A 15,436-nucleotide genomic window follows, 5' to 3' on the forward strand; every position below is an offset into this window, starting at 1 on the left:
CTGTTGTCTTTCTTTGACTTTAGGTAGAGGGAGGGTTGCTCTTTGGCTATAGAACTCCTCTTTAGACGATGGAGGGTAGGTATATGGAGGAAATGCAGTGTCTCCATCATGTTTCTCTACTGTAATTGGGCAGGTGGACTGCTCCTGTGAACATGGAGTGGACTGAGATGGTTATGATCGCTGCCAGTGTTTCCCTGTGGGCCATTTGAGAACATCCTTGGTCCCTTTACCACACCTTCAGCTTGCTAGCAAAGTGCACTGGCAATGATGAAGCTATTTCTAAAGTTGACTGAGATAAATTTAGAAATGATCATATGTGGCAGATGATAGCTACAGAGGAGTGGGTTTTTTTTCTTTTCTTTTTTGTGTTGAGTGTTTGAAATTTTAGACTATAGATAACACTTATTTCCATGAACAGTTCCCCAAACTTTGCTTCCTAAAGTGTACCTGTTAAATTTTTTTGAATAACAGTACTGTTACCTCTTTAGAAAGATCCTTTAGATTGATATCTTAAAGACTGGCCTAAGTTCTTCTGGCACATTCTCTCTTGACTCCTCTCCACACCCAGAAAGATATTTTGGATCTTCTTAATCTTAATCTTGTGCTTTGTTCAGAATGAAGATGAGTCAGAAAGTTTTCTAACTTTTGGGGGAGGTTGCACAAGATAATTTTGAATCCAAAATGGCATTAACTGTCACTTTTATTCTTCCAAGCTGAGAGACAGATTTGTAATCAAGCATATTGAATAATGGTGACATAATTGAAGGTGTTGGCTTGTCCTTAAGAACACAGCCCCCCAGAGTTCCTGTTGTGCCTCAGCGAAAACGTATCTGATTAGTATCACTGAAGATGCAGGTTTGATCCCTGGCCTAGCTCAGTGGGTTAAGGATCCGGCACTGCCATGAACTATGGTGTAGGTCGCAGACACAGCTTGGATCTGGTGTTGCTGTGGCTGTGGCAGAGGCCGGTGGCTACAGCTCCAATTTGACCCCCAGTCTGGAATCCTCCATATGCCGCAGGTATAGCCCTAAAAAAACAGAACGTAGCCCCCAAGATACTTGTGTTTAGTACATAATATTTAAGGTGGTGGTGAAACTCTTTGCTGTCAAATAGCAGGGGCTTCTCCATCAATTTGTGTATGGTTTGTTTTGTAGATGATGCTGCCTTAAAGTAGAAAACATTTGATGCCTCCATGTCTTGTTGGCATCTCTGGTTAAATGTAGCTCAAATACTATTAATCTTTCATTGTGATGATGTGCTCTCCCAGACTAAGGAGTCAGCACTCTGTGACTCTAGAGGAAATAGTCTCATTTGACAATTTCAGTACCACCTTAGATTTTATCTAGTGTGTGATGAGGTAATGTAGTGACTGTTATTTTGATTCATTGCCTAAAGGATAAACTTGGTCCTGGGTTCCTAGGGATAGGATAGGTGATGATTAAAGGAACAATTTATTTATTGTTGGCCAGCTTTGACTGCAAAACATTTAGGGCATTTGGGCTTCAATTTGAAAGATTAGTTGAAAAATAATTTTTTAGCACTTATTCTGTGCCTATCACTTTGCTAGGTACTGGGAAGTTAGAAGTGTAATTCTGATCTTGAGGTACTTACATTTGGGGAAAGATAGGCATACAGATAGATAATTTTTTTTAGAATACATTGAGGTAAGGACTTTACTATATTTTTTTTCTTCCCAATGTCTAAGTATACACAAAGGGGGATTAGAAAATATATTTGAATACTCCATCACCCGTGATAAAAACTATTTGTATGACAGACAAGAATAAAATAGATGCACAGTTTAGAATATTGATGATCATTGGGAAGGAGGCAGAGAGATGGGATTCAGGAGGGGCCCGTGTATAACTTCATTGGGTTTGGGAATATTCTAATTTATAAATTGAGTGATGGGTTCATAGATATATGTTTTAGCATTATGCTTCATAACCTACATAGTATGCATATTCATTTGTATCTATTAAATGTTACATAGTTTAAAAAAATCAAGATATTTGAGTAAACATTTCCCAGTCTTAATTTATTAGAAGCATATACTTAGGATAAATTGTGGGAGAAAAACTGATACTCAGCCAAATTATTTCTCTGTCTGTTTAGTATCTATTCATCCATCAATTTTAAAAATTTTATTTACTCTAATTTTTTGAAATATAATAAAAATAATGGAGAAATCTTTTCACACGACCTGAATGCCCTGTTTCTGTGTTCCCCAAGGTTCCATGTACTCTGTCTAGAACCCAGTTTATAGGTCAAAAGGATTCTGTCTGCACTGGCCAGCCAGACATTTAAGTATTCATTACTTGTGCGTGTGTGTGTGTGTGTGTGTGTGTGTGTGTGTGTGTGTATTTAATGATGTTTGTGCATGGGATGTTTGTGCTAGGGATTTTGAAATACTGGAAGGGTTTTCCTATTTGCTGGGTGGTTTTAGAATTGAAAGCCATCAGTAGGAAAAAAGAAACAAAGAAAAATATTCTTCTTTCATCTATGTCCCATATTATACAAGTGTTAACTGAAAATAGCACCGATTTTCTGGGAAAGGCTGTGACTGAGACTTTTCTCACCCTTTACCCCTACTCCCCAATTCATGTTTCCTTTTTGCAATGTGGTCATGTGCTTGCCCAAGTCTGGCTTATGAACCGTGTAGAATATTTATGCAGTTTTGTTTTTTAAGTCCTACACTGTGCACATGATGCAGTATTTAATTTGGAATGGGCTCTGAGTTTAGTCACACGTGCTTCTTATGGTGTTTATCTTGGAATCCACAAGTAGGAGGGAAGTACTTTTGCATTTTATACATCTGGACATTGTTCATGATCCTCTTGTGACTTGGGAATTCTGTGTGGGGCAAAATCCAAAGAACAGTATTAAAAATAACGTGGAGTTATAATGACATCTGAGTGAAAAACCATGAGAATACCCTTCTGATCCCAGCAGAGTTTGATTTTGATGTGAATTTTTTCAGTTGTGTGTTTTACTGCTGGCCTGAGTAGATTGCTGGGATTAAGGTTACCTGACACCCTTGCAAGGAGGCTAAGGGGCTGCCAGACTTTCTTAAAGTGTATAGCAGATTTAGCTTTTTGGGGGGAGGAGGAGATTTTGGCCTTGATTTTGCACGAGCTAAGATAGGTGAAGTAAATTCTGCTTACTGTGCTGTGCCTCTGCCACTCTCTTGCACCATAAGCATCTTAAGATGATAAGATGATGATGACCTGTGAAGGTCTTTCCCTTCATTCCCTTGATCCTGCCCCAATCCATTCAGTTTAGAGCTAAAGGTTGATCCTAAGAACACTTCAGGGGCTGTATCAGGACTGAGGAAGGGCGGGCGTCTAGTAACCCTGTCTATCCCCTGATTACCTTTGAGATGTTGTTTCAAATAGGATTGGACAGGTATAGTACAGTACCTCCTTTTGGCTAGGATTCTGCTGGAATGGAAAAAGTGAGATGGGATGTACAGAAGCCTTGCTGCTCGATGAGTGAGTTTGCATATGGACAGTATTGCTTTTTGGCTCCAACCTAGTTTTCTTTCATTCCCATGTCTCATCTTTTATGCAGCTGCAGAGAGCAGGCTGGGAAAGCAGAATGAAAGCTTCAAACAGATTTGCACTTGAATAAAAGAAAGAATGATTTCTCTTAGAGCACAGACCCAATTGAGGAGGAAGCTGTTTGCTTTTTCACTTTCCGAGTAAGGACTGTTTGCTTTTTCCCCTTCAATTGTAATAAAAAGGGGAAAGAGCTAATAAAGTAGTTAGACCTGCTAGTTATATCTGATAGAGAATTTTCAAATGTGCTTAATAAGGCTTCTCCTATGATTATAAAAGAAGTAAATAGTTGGAGGGCAAAAGTCGAAATTCAGTTGAGGTTTTAGAATCAGTTGAATATGAAGTGGTTTGAGTGCTTGGATAAGACTGCTCAAGTAGAAGCTGTTTCTCTTTGCTGGTTTCTTTGGCCTTTCCTTTGGGAACTTTTCCCCTTTACTTTCGTAACGCATTTTGCAACTTTCAGTTAAAAAATATCCATCAAAGTTTAAACTTTTAGCAAATAAACACATCTCGATCCTCTGATGGGAATCACAACATAGCAGAGAATGGCTTGGCTTCAAGCTGGAGAGAGGTTAATAGTAGGACTCCAAGGATTGATACCAAGATCATGCTTGTTTAATGTTTTAATGACTCCAAACGGAAATGGTGAAATCTGCTGATGACACCAAATTGTTTTTGCTGATCCAAACAGGGATTTCTGGGAAGCTTCTTCATAGTATTTGGAAGAGTGGAAGAATTGGGCAATGTGGTAGCAGACACACCAAACTTGAAGTGAAGGTTTATGTGAAGTAGCAGGAATAACACCAGTACATTGAAGTTACAAAGACTGCCAGGTCTTCCAAGAGGAAGACTGTGGCATCCCCTATAAAGGACTTGGCTTTGATTCTTCTTGTGAAAGGAAGATTTAGGACAAAGAACATTTTGATATATAGAAGAGGAAAACTACTGTGGGGATAGTAGTAATTTCCAAGTGATGTCAAAGTTTCTTTGCTAATGCCAGCAGTGGTATAGCCAAATAAATGCTGTTTCCCTCAAATGGTCATGGAAGATTATATAGTCATTTTATGCACTTTTTTGGGGGGGCGGGGATAGCTCCTTCCGACTGTTTTCTAGGGTGGCATGTCTTTATTTTTTAGGTTATTTTAGATTTTTTTGTGTAGCCACTGGTCACTTAGAACAAAGTATGGGAGTAAGATGAATGATCAAACTCGATAAATTTTAAATATAAGTTAAAGAGGCGAAACTAATTTTCTTTTGTTGCTTCAAAATTTTCTGGGGAAAATTATCAATGAGAAAATGCAAAAATAGGGAGTTTCCATCGTAAACCACAATGGTAACAAACCCGACTCTTATCCATGAGGATGTGGGTTCGATCCCTGGCCTTGCTCAGAGGTTAAAGATCTGGCATTGCCATGAGGCGCGGTGTAGGTCACAGTCTCAGCTAGGATTTGGTGTTGCTGTGGCTGTGGTGTAGGCCAGCAGCTACAGCTTCGATTCAACCCCCACCTAGCCTGGGAACTTCCATATGCCGCGGGTGCAGCCATAAAAATCCCCCCCCCCAAAAGCAATTGCAATAATATTTGTGTAATAGTAGCCAGAATAAGTTTTCTCCCCCATCTTTAGGTGATCTGCTTGTTTTTTTCCCCTCGGCTTTATTGAGGTGTAATTGACAAAATTGCATATGTTTAAGGTGGACAGTATGATGAGTTGATGTATGTATACATTGTGAAATGATTACCACAATCAAGTCAATTAACATACTCATCATCTCGGATAGTTACTATATTTCTGTGTGTGTTGAACTTACTTAAGATTTACTTTCTGGAGTTCCCGTCGTGGCACAGTGGATAACGAATCCAACTAGGAACCATGAGGTTGCGGGTTCGATCCCTGGCCTTGCTCAGTGGGTTAACGATCCGGCGTTGCCGTGAGCTGTGGTGTAGGTTGCAGACGCGGCTCGGATCCCACGTTGCTGTGGCTTTGGCGTAGGCTGGTGGCTACAGCTCCGATTTGACCTCTAGCCTGGGAACCTCCATATGCCACGGGAGTGGCCCAAGAAATGGCAAAAAGACAAAAAAAAAAAAAAAAAAAAGATTTACTTTCTTAACTTTTGATGAGCATCCCCCCATTTTCCTTACCTTAGTCATGGTTAACCACCATTCTACTCGCTACTTCTGTGAGTTTTTTAGATTCCACATATGAGTGAGCTCATACAATATTTGTCTTTCTCTGTCTGGCTTATCTCGCTTATCATCATGTCCTCCAGGTTCATCCATGTTGTTGCAAATGGCAGGATTGACTTCATAATAAATTCTTGATTGATCTATTTCACAAATGTCACTCATTTAGGTATGGAAGTTATAGAGGCTTGTTAAAGCACTTGTTTCATGACATTTTAGACACACCATATTTATAAGTGACCTTCTCTTTTTAAAATTGTTCTATGGCCCCCAAGCGTACTCTTAGGGAGGGATCAGAAGGTTTTATAGTTAACTGGAGATTCATTTAATGCATTGATATTGTCTCACTAAAACTTCCATCTGTATAATGAAAAAGACCCTGCGGGTTAATAAATAAGATATTCACTGTCACAGGAGCTATGGACTGGCCATCTATATCCATTCCTCCAGCCATCCATTCATTCGTTTACTTCAGAGGAACAAAGGGTCACAGCCCCTTACCTCAAGAATTTTTTTTTTTTTTCTGGCATGGTGGTATATCTATGTGAAACAAACAGCAGTCAGTTGCACCAATATTAGTGGAGTAAGTCAGTGGTTTTCAAACTTTATCTGTGGAAACTGCATTTTGATTAAGTGATGGGAATGTAGCTGAATTTTTGTCTTCGCTTTTCCCCTTGATGAGAATCCCTGGAGCAACTTTTAAACCCATTGGAACAGAGGATAAGTTATCTGGAAGGTCAGAGAAGAGCTTTGTGTACAGAAAGCAGCTAGGGAGGCTTACTTCATTTCTTCCTTACTCTTCTAAGATTATTAAAGCAAAATTAAGAATTTCCATTTATCAATCCTCTGCTTCCCTATCTTGAAAGTAAAACAAAATCTGCCCCCCCCCTTATTTAAATTTATGTCAGTTTTGCCTTCATAGTTTTCTGTGTTTAAAATCTTTGTTGTTGTTGTTGTTGTTGTTTTGGCTTTTTAGGGCCACACCCATAGCATATGGAAATTCCTAGGCTAGGGGTCAAATCAGCTGCAGCGGCTGGCCTACACCACAGCCACAGCAACACCAGATCCAAGCCGCATCTGAAACCTACAGCACAGCTCCCGGCAACTCTGGATCCCTGACCCGCTGAGAGGGATTGAACCCCCATCCTTATGGATACTAGTCAGATTCGTTTCTGCTGCGTCACAGCAGGAACTTCTAAACTCTTAAAATAAAGGAAATGTCAGGAGAACATAATCTAAGAGCAGATGGATAAAATACATCTTAAAGCTCCATGGTTCTAAATTCTGGGCCCAAGACTGGTTATGTCAAATTTGACGAAGCTTTCAAATTTCAGCTCAAACATGTTGAATCAGAATCTCTGGATTAGGGCCCAGGTATTTTAACGAGTTCTTTGGATAAAAATCACATCTCCTAAAAATTAGGTGTATTTTTTAAAAAAAGCCTAAAGATAGAATGATGTTAGAATGTATGGAAATAAAGCATAATGTAGAGTTTCTCCTATGAAGTTCTGATGACAAAAGTTGAATTAATCATTATTTGAACCCACTGGTAATAACAGAAAGTTTGGTATCATGGTTAAGAGATAGATTCTGGACCCAAAATCCAGAGATAGATTCTGGATTCAAATCATAGTTTGGTTACTTACCAGCTGTGTTACTTTGGGCAAAGGTTTTTTTGTTTGTTTTTGCTTTTTAGGGCTGCACCCGCTGTATATGGAAGTTCCCAGGGTAAGGGTAGAACCGGAGCTGCTGCTGCCAAGCCATAGCAACGCAGGGTCCGAGCTGTGTCTGTGACCTACACCACAGCTCATGCCAAGGCCAGATCCTCAACCCACTGAGTGAGGCCAGGGATCGAACCCACATCCTCATGGTTACTATTCGGGTTCGTAACTCGCTGAACCACAACGGGAACTCCGTGGGCAAAGTTTTAATAATTCCTCTGTGCCTCAATTTCCTTAACTATAAAATGGAGATAGGGGTTCCTGTTGTGGTTCAGTGGTTAACGCATCCAACTAGGAACCATGAGGTTGCGGGTTTGAACCCTGGCCTCACTCAGTGGGTTAAGGATACGGCGTTGCTGTGAGCTGTGGTGTAGGTCGCAGACGCAGCTTGGACGAAGGCGCGGCTATAGCTCCGATTCAACCCCTAGCCTGGGAACCTCCATATGTCGCAGGTGCAGCCCTAGAAAAGACAAAAAAAATTAAAAATAATAAAAATAAAAATAAAAAATAAAATGGAGATAATACTAATGACAGATGTTTCAAAGGATTGTTGTGAAGATTATATGAGATATTGAGTAAAAAGCACTTGAAACACTCTTTGGCACACAGCATCCCTCAGTCAAACTTTGCCACTGTTATTACTTGTCCCACTAATATATAAAAGTAAGCATTTTGGTCCCTGCCGTGATATTCTTCTGAGTTCAGGCCTATTTAAGAAGAAAGTGAAAAGCAGGAAAAATGATCAGATACGAGAATGTGTATGTGTGTGTGGGTAGGTATTTATGTCTAAACATATTGTATACAAGTATATAATGGGGAAAAAAGCATATCCTCTTTAATTCTCTTAAATTTCTTTGGAATAGGATTTTAAAGTAACATTCTAAATTTACTACATTTTGCCTTTCTGCTGCACTCTGATAAAATAAACAAAAGTGATGTGAGCCTAACAGACACAGTAGATGGCGCTTTAGGCTTAGTTTTTAAAAAAACTGACACCAGAAGGAAAAAGAAAACTAAAGCACATTTTAATGGGCTTTAAAAAATTTTTCCCCACCAGGACAATTTCAACTTAGACTACGTGCCTCTAAAAAGTAAGGATTTTTTTTGGACAAAGATGGATAATAATTTTAGCAAAAATAAATCTCCAGTTGTTTTGTTTGTGCCGGGTTTGTCACTTGGAAAATGTTAGTTGTGTTTTAAGCTACAAATATATAGAGAAGTTGTTTTCTTTTAAAACAGTGTCTTATTTATGTGATTTCCCCCCCTCTTTGTCTCTATATTTACTACTTCTTTTTTTAGGTTTTTTTTTTTTTTTTGGCTTTTTATCATTATTTATTTATTTTATGAAAATGTGCTCATAGAATTAATTTGAATCACATCCATCTATAATGCAGTCCTATTTAAAAATTCAACTGTATTTATTCAACTAGACCTCAAAATGTAGGTCTTCCTTAAATTAGGATACTTACAGTACTTTTGTTACTACTATACTGTGCTTTAAGTACTTGATCTTATTTAACTTTAGCAATAACGCTATGAGGATTGTTATTCTCTTTTTTTTAGATAAATAAACTGTCTCAGAGATGTTTAGTAACTTGCTAAGCTCACGTACTTAATGGTTGAATTAGTAGCTGCTTTAAGAGTTTCATCAGTGCACTGCAGTGGTCTTATTTGAGCAAGTACTATGTCAGGTATGCTAAGCACTGGGCATAGTGATCTGAGCGGCTCAGGGCCCTGCCCTTAGGGACCTTACAGATTGCTAGTATTTTGTAGCATCTCTTTGAAATCCACAAAATTGGGAACAGCTCATGGAGATGCAAAGGTGTATTTCAAAGTCATTGTGATTGTTGGATCAGAGAGTCATTTTGCCAAAGAGAAAGAATGCTGGCTAGCTCGAATATATTGCCACATTAAAATATTTATTTAGGTATCTCATTCTAGCCAAGGGAAGAGCAAGATCTCCCTTCTCTCTCCACCTCTTGACAGTTAAGGCATAAAGTCAACAATAAAAAACAACATAAGCTGAACTGTCTTCCAGATAAGAATCAGGAAGAGTAAGGAAAATATGAGTGTATTAGAATGTCAGATTTTTCTGTTGGTTAAATAGAATTAAAATATCTATAGCAAGAAAGTGTCAGTGGGAGTCTGAGAGAATAATGTAGTTTGTGTACAGTAAGGCCATGGTAACTTCTAGATGGTTTCACTTGTGCCATTTGGTGAGACCTTGTGTGGTACAACTAGGCTAGTGATCCCTGAAATTGCCAAGTGCCCCTTTCATTTGGCGACATTTAATATTTTTCTTTGAAGTGTTTTTTTTTCAAAAGGCTTCACTCTATTATTTTCACATATGATCCCAAGCACCTAAAGGTGTGTATTTGCTGAGGGAACGTTGACCAAGAGTTTTTTTGTTTGTTTGTTTTTTTCTTTTGGGGCTTTACCCATGGCATATGGAGGTTCCCAGGCTAGGGGTAGAATTGGAGCTGTAGCTACCAGCCTATGCCACAGCCACAACAATGTAGGATCCAAGCCTCATCTGCGATCCACACCACAGCTCATGGCAACTTGGTATCCTTAACCCACTGAGTGAGGCCAGGGATTGAACCCACGTCCTCATGGATACTAGTCAGTTTCACTAACTGCTGAGCCATGACGGGAACTCTTCGACCAGGAGTTTTAAATTAAGGTGTATAACTGGGCTTCAGTAAATCTTTAGAACTCCTGAAATTATATAAAATTTTATGTGTATGTACTTAGAAACATTACTTTGGGAAGAAACTCCATAGTCTTCACAAGATACTTAAAGAGTTCTACAACTTAAAAAGTTAAGGATTTTTGTAATTAGGACTTTACCCAAAAGAGTCTGCTGGATTTACTCCAGTTCGGGGTCATGAAAGGAGAGGTATCTTCCCAAAGAGCATTTGGAGAAGGAGGGACTCTTTTGTTCCTTTTAGGGATTTCAGTTTTGAGATTCTGAGTGCATTTGAGATGTGAAAGTATGTGTTTAACAGTGGAGTTTTAAGAACTCTTCAACTCTTAGTAAGATATCCTGATTTTAATTGAGGGATACATTTTGGACTTCTTTCCAATATAATCTTTTAGTTAAATGAATGGTTTTTTTTTTTTTTTTAGAAAATGAAATAGAAAGGGAGTGGGAAAGGGGAGAAAGTTGTTAGACCTTCTTAGTAGAATAAATAACTGAAGAAATTCCTGAAACTTAAATTTTATCACAGGTTAAAGAGGTTCCTTTAGATCAGATAAAAGTCTCTGGTATAAGTTATTTAATAATACAAACTGATTTTTTTTTGTTTGTTTGTTTTGTATACAGGTTTAAGGGGATAGGAGATGTGTATATTTCCCTGTTGTCTCCTTGTCCTAACCTTTGATTATGCTTCACTGAAGAGCAGGTAGTTATAACTTAAACTTATAGTTATGTATTTCTCACTAAGCTGTTACCTGTGGTTCTAGATAGATGAATTAAGAAGTAAAATTAGATTTCTTAATTTGATATATTTTAAGTTCTTTATTTTGATCAGTAATCTTTTAATTCTAGCACTGTCATACATAATAGTATTACCTATCAAATAGGGTATAGTGAGGATTAGACAAAGTAATAAATATAGTTTAGTGTTGTATCTGGGATTAATAAATGCTTAATAAGTTAGCTATTGCTGTATTTGACATCATCATGAACATTAATAGCAATAGTAACATACATATTATAAGTTCCTATGACTGAATATACAGAATAAAAGCACCCAAAGACATGAAAAAATGGGAAGGTAAAGTTAATTAGCCTCTTGTTTAGGAGAACAGATTCCAGGGGTTGAGAGAGTTCCCTATAAGGCATGTTTATCTTTCACTTGTGGTTTGACTGCAATATAGATAACTTTTTCAGTGTGAGACAAAATGTAGTTAAATTGACCATAAGCTTCATAAGGGCAGGGACTGTGTTTTATTTGCTTGTATCCTTTGCTCTCATTTTATTGTTTGGCCAAGGCTGGTGTTTCATTAATTATTTGTCTTCATCTGTATTTTCTTCTTCGTTTTCCCTTTAGTTTCCAAAAATATTTGCTGTTTCCATATTCATAATTCCTTACAAAAGGGTCACATCAGTAATATGACTTTTATAAGTACTGATTAAAATGTAGATCTTTTTGGAGTTCCCATCCTGGCTCAGTGGTTGACGAATCCGACTAGGAACCATGGGGTTGCTGGTTTGATCCCTGGCCTTGCTCAGTGGGTTGAGGATCCGATGTTGCCATGAGCTGTGGTATAGGTTGCAGACATGGCTTGGAACCTGTGTTGCTGTGGCTCTGGTGTAGGCTGGTGGCTACAGCTCCGATTGGACCCCTAGCCTGGGAACCTCCATGTGTCATGGGTGAGGCCCTGGAAAAAGGCAAAAAGACAAAAAAAATAAATAAATAAAATAAATAAAATAAAATACAGATCTTTTTTGGAACGAGGATGTTTTTTGGAAGCAGATTACTTGGAAAATGAGACTTAATCAGCTTAAGAAATTCAGGCTTTAGACTTTTGTAGAAAGGCAAATATTGGTCTTAAAAAATAAAAAACTTTATCTTCATTTGTGTACGAATCATGTAATCACTGATATTTAACACTTGTTACCTTGTGTACTGCTTTATGTATAATGATGGAAAAAATCTACTGACTGAAAAACGATGTTTTCAATTAGATATTTAAGAAGCACTTTTTACCTCTATTTTAGAGAACTCTACATAGCCCAACGATATTTACAACTTCAGGAAATGTGATGTTTTTGGAAATGAATTCTAGTCATATCAGACAGATGACCAAAAAGCACATGAAAAGATGCTCAATATCACTATTATTAGAGAAATACAAATTAAAACTCCGCCAGTCAGAATGGCCATCATCAAAAATCTACACGCAATAAATGCTGGAGAAGATGTGGAGAAAAGGGAACCCTCCAACACCAATGATGGGAATGTACATTGCTGCAGCCACTGTGAAAAACAGTATGGAGATTCCTTTTAAAACTACCATATGCTCCAGCAATCCCACTCCTGGGCATCTATCCAGAGAAAACCATACTTTGAACAGATACATGCACTCCAGTGTTGATTGCAGCACTGTTTTGTTTTTTTTTTTTAATTGTCTTTTTAGGGTCACACCTATGACATATGGAAGTTCCCAGGCTAGAGGTCAAATTGGAGCTGTAGCTGCCAGCCTATACCACAGCCATAGCAACACGAGATCTGAGCCGCGTTTGCGACCTATGCCACACCTCATGGCAATGCTGGATCCTTAACCCCCTGAGTGAGGCCAGGGATTGAATGTGTGTCCTCATGGACACTAGTTGGGTTCATTCCCACTGAGCCACGATGGGAACTCCTCACTGTAGCACTATTTATATTAGCCAAGACTTGAAAGCAGCCTTAATGTCCAACAGAGGAATGGATGAAGAAAATTTGGTACATGTACACAATGGAATATTACTCAGCCATAAAAAGAATGAAACAGTGCCATTTGCAGCAATATGGATGGACCTAGAGATTATCATACTAAGTGAATGAAATAAGTCAGACAGAAAAGACAAACATCATATGATATCACTAACAAGTAGAATCTGATAAAGAATGATACAGGGGAATTTGTTAACAAACCAGAATCAGACTCAAAGATTTTGAAACCAAACTTATGGTTTTACTAAAGGGAAAACACGGCAGGGGAAGGATAAAATGGAAGGTTGAAATTGACATGTACACGCTACTGTATATGGAACAGATGAGTAACAAGGACCTACCATGTAGCACAGGGAAATCTACTGAATACTCTATAGTGACCTATATGAGAAAAGAGCCCGAAAAGGAATGGATATATCTATGTAACTGATTGACGTTGCTGTACACTTGAAACTAGCACAATATTGTAAATCAACTATACTCCAATAAAATTTAATTAAAAAATAACAAAAAAATACTGATTGTAAATAAGTATGGCTATGGTGACAAAATTAGGTAAATAGGAGTTCCTGTCGTGGCTCAGTGGTTAACGAATCTGACTAGGAACCATGAGGTTGTGGGTTCGATCCCTGTCCTCGCTCAGTGGGTTAAGGATCTGGCATTGCTGTGAGCTGTGGTGTAGGTCGCAGACGTGGCTTGGATCCGTCATTGCTGTGGCTGTGGTGTACACTGGCGGCTACAGCTCCGATTAGATCCCTAGCCTGGGAACCTCCATATGCCAAGGGAACGGCCCTAGAAAAGGCAAAAAGACCAAAAAAAAAAAGGTAAATAGTTCTATCTATTAAGGAAATGCTCTGCCTTTTGGAGATGTATTTAGATTAAATTGGACATATAAGTTAGTATTCCTAATGCATACTAGAGCCCAGCTTTATGTAGACCCAGAGTAATTTGTTGCAGTTTTTAAGAACATTGTAAATATGGCTCTTTTGAAAAATAGACTATCATGAGGCTTGGTTGGTTCTGGAATCATGCAAGATTGAGTTTGGTTTGGGGACATTTTACTTCTTTGGTCATAGAAATGTTGTCTCCCTATTTCCTACAAATAGTGAACTCTGGGTGTCTTCTGGGACAGAGTAGAAATAGTACCTATCTCTTATAATAGGAATTGGGGTCTGGAGATAATTCAACATTCATTGTTATAATATTTTTGTTTTGGTAGCAAATTTGCTTAAAATACATGTAGTTGGTAGCCTGTGGTTTGATGTCCTTTGAAATATACGGTTACTCATTTGATCTGGAATTGAGTGAGATTTGTATTAACACTGTCAGCTTGTTGTCAGAGGGCTTTTGGTCTTTTTCTTTCTTCTATAGTAGTATGCTCTTGGTAGGTGAAATTTTTATGAACATTTTTAGATGAATAGAAATCGAGAAAACTATTTATTAACTATCTTTAGCCTTTAATGTAGAATCTACTTTTTCCCCATAAAGCTCATTGTCCTTTTATTTTAAAAGGTTTATAAAGAGAGAAGTTAAGAGTGGTCATAAGTTTTGAAAGCGGAAAGCTGGAACCTGTTTCCTCTTGGTCATAAGAGTCTCAAAAGTGGGCCTCTATCAGTGGGTGAGAGTTCAAGTTTATCTGAATTTAGAATATTAAATTATATTTTAGCCATAGTAACATGTTTTTCTTTTAACTTCCTTAAATCATAATTGACTTTATGTCACCGTGTTATTTTGTGAGGTGATCTCTTGTGGCTGCAAAGTTATTTATAGTTAACCTTGGAGGTAGCTCATTCTTATAAGGGCGCCTTCCACAGCTTAGAGTTTATTTGCAAAATAAACCACATTTTCTCTTGTCTTCTTAAAATGATGAAACAGAGTTCCCTTTGTGGCTCAGTGGGTTAGGAACCCAACATAGAGTCCATGCAGCTGCAGATTCAATTCCTTGCCTCTCTCAGTGGGTTAATGATCTGGCGTTGCCATAAGCTGCCATGTAGGTTGCAGATGCTGCTCAGTTCCGGTGTTGTTGTGGCTGTGACATAGGCCTCAGCTGCAGCTCCTTCGCCTGGGAACTTCCAGGTGCCACAGGTGTTGACCTAAAAAGAAAAAAAAAAAATGATGGAACCATTTTATAGCCTATGGAAACAATTCTGTACCTCATGTTCTTTTGAGCAAACAACCCCATATAATTTACAAATATTGGTAAAAGCAATAAATATTTCTAAATGCTATTAGACTGGTAAAAGTAATATACAAGTATTAAAAAAAAGTTCTTCATTGGGATAAATGAAGACCAGAATGAATAAAGTATTAGTCACTCTTTCCAGTGTTTTAATTCCAGAAATACTTTAATTTTTGTGATTATTTTAAATGTTGTTGATACAGTAACAGCAGTATTATCTCGAAAGGCTCATCAGTCCTCTTGACAGGTGACCGAATATTGCGCAAACGAAAGATAGAGAATTCTCCATGGCTTCCTTTATAGAGAAAATTATAACTGGAAGTTAAAGTTATCCAAACTTTTGAAAGTATCAATT

The 15,436-nt window shown here is 38.1% G+C and overlaps 1 protein-coding gene across 33 annotated transcripts in view; it reads left to right on the forward strand.

Annotated features, from left to right (window-relative positions):
* The window catches only part of RAD51B (RAD51 paralog B), a 790,317-nt gene that overhangs the window by 80,070 nt on the left and 694,811 nt on the right, over positions 1–15,436 (forward strand). The window lies entirely within an intron of this gene.

The sequence above is a fragment of the Sus scrofa genome, chromosome 7, assembly GCF_054392235.1.
Source record: "Sus scrofa isolate SSC_HxYL_T2T_F1_AM1 chromosome 7, Sscrofa_HxYL_maternal_Yorkshire_Landrace_v2.0, whole genome shotgun sequence".
NCBI lineage: Eukaryota > Metazoa > Chordata > Mammalia > Artiodactyla > Suidae > Sus > Sus scrofa.